Here is a 2128-nt window from a genome sequence, read left to right on the forward strand (position 1 = left end):
GCACGGTCACACCGGCCGGTTAGGAACTGACGACCTCAGCAGTTAGGTCCCACAGGAGCTTACCACAGACGGACAGTTGCCATGGGACACTCTTGAGTCGGAAACGCTTGCTCAGGAAGAAGGCCTACACTACGCTTGTCCATCCGCTTTTAGAATATTGTTGCGCGGTGTGGGATCCTTACCAGATAGGACTGTCGGAGTTCAAAGAAGGGCAGCACGTTATATCGCGAAATATGGGAGAGAGTGTCACTGAAATGATAGAGGATTTGGGATGGGTATCATTAAAACAAAGGCGTTTTTCGTTGCGACGAAATTCCAGTCACCAACTTTCTCCTCCGAATGCGAAAATATTTTGTTGACACCGACCTACATAGGAAGAAACGATCACCTCGATAAAATAATGGAAATCAGAGCTCGTACGGAAAGATATAGGTGTTCGTTCTTTCCGCGCGCTATACGAGATTGGAATAATAGAGAATTGTGAAGGTATATGAAGATAGTAACTGCCTCGAAAGAACAGGTACCACTGATGACCGTGCAGCTTCTCTAGAATAAATGATAATTAATTGAAACGCTCAGCTGCCGACAGGTGTTGATGTACCTCGGGGTACACATTTTCAGCTGTACCCATCGAGGTATATCAACACCTGTCTGCAGCTGAGGGTTTCAATTAATTATAATTTATTCTAGAAAAGCTGCACGGTAATCAGTGGTATCTGTTCCTTCGAGAACAGTTACTATCTTCATATATGTAGTTAACGGCTACCCAGCCATTAACCTTCGTCTGTGCGAATGCGCAAAGATTGCCCGAACTCTTACGGGAATCGTCACCTTAGTGTGCCCGAGTAATGAGTGGATGGGCAAATACCTATTACGTACATTACGTATGTTGATTGTGGACAGTTGGGAATGTGGGTCTCACGGGAAGCGTGCAAGGGTTAAGTCCCTGCAGTCGTGCTATTCATCTGTGTCCTCGGTGGCTCAGATGGATAGAGCGTCTGCCATGTAAGCAGGAGATCCCGGGTTCGAGTCCCGGTTGGGGCACACATTTTCAGCTGTCCCCATCGAGGTTGTATCAACAACACCTATCGGCATCTGAGGGTTTCAATTAATTATCAATTCTGAAGGTAATTCGATGAACCTTCTGCCTGGCACTTAAATGTGATTTGCAGAGTATCCATGTAGATGTAGATGAAAACTCGTCCCGTGTCGCACGTGCTCAAAACGATTCATACTACAGAATGCATGCAAACAGACTCGCCGAAAATACTGACGAATAACGATTGCTGCATATCCAAGTTACACAGATCGGCCTTTCCTGCCAAGAAGAACAGGGAATTGCTATGTAGGAACAATTCGAGCTAGAGGTAGGGCTCATAAGCACTCCTTGAATTGCAGACTAAACGTAAATAACGAAAATGCATTTTTGGTAAAAATTGGTCAAAACATAATCCTGTGCCCTCCGTATTGGATTAGCCGCTTTGAATATTGAAAATCTGACTTCAGCTTCCTGTTCAGCAACATTAAAAATATATATGTAACACTCAGTTCATGCAAATCGAAGTAATAATATAACTAAAAGTTTTCTCTAAACTTTGAACACTTTTTTTTTTGAGAAACGTTTATTTCTCAGAACGGCATGCAGCATAAACTAAAAGTGATTCAACCTCTTAACTTCTACCTCGGACCCCGAAAAGTAAACATTTTTCTTAGGAGCTTATAGCTATAATACGACATTTGTTAATATTAACTAATTTTTGTGTGGGCATAAGGAGTGAAACAAACCCCCAAAAATCGAACTCAAAGTTCGAATTAGCATTGTATCGTTAAATTTAAGGTTGTTTCATTGCGGTTCGGTATGCGCTCCCACAAATTTTATGTAATATCGACTGATGTTATCCATTTTTAATTTCAGAGAAATAATGTAGTATCAACTGATGTTATCCATTTTTGATTTCAGGTAACATCTGAGGGGCCACACTGCACGCACTCTGCGTACTTCAGACTCGCAGGCCCTTGATCAAATCATAATTACGGGCGCCATTCTTTTTACTGAAAATCTAAAATAAACCTCATAGTATGATCACTCGTAATTTCCAAACAGATCCTTCGAATGTATTTTCATTGT

The 2128-nt window shown here is 41.9% G+C and overlaps 1 non-coding gene across 1 annotated transcript; it reads left to right on the plus strand.

Annotated features, from left to right (window-relative positions):
* The first annotated feature begins 970 nt into the window (after nt 1–970).
* On the plus strand, nt 971–1044 carry Trnat-ugu (transfer RNA threonine (anticodon UGU)). The gene has a single exon. It is a non-coding gene; the product is annotated as a tRNA-Thr (tRNA).
* Nucleotides 1045–2128: the final 1084 nt, after the last annotated feature.

The sequence above is a fragment of the Schistocerca serialis genome, unplaced genomic scaffold, assembly GCF_023864345.2.
Source record: "Schistocerca serialis cubense isolate TAMUIC-IGC-003099 unplaced genomic scaffold, iqSchSeri2.2 HiC_scaffold_1351, whole genome shotgun sequence".
NCBI lineage: Eukaryota > Metazoa > Arthropoda > Insecta > Orthoptera > Acrididae > Schistocerca > Schistocerca serialis.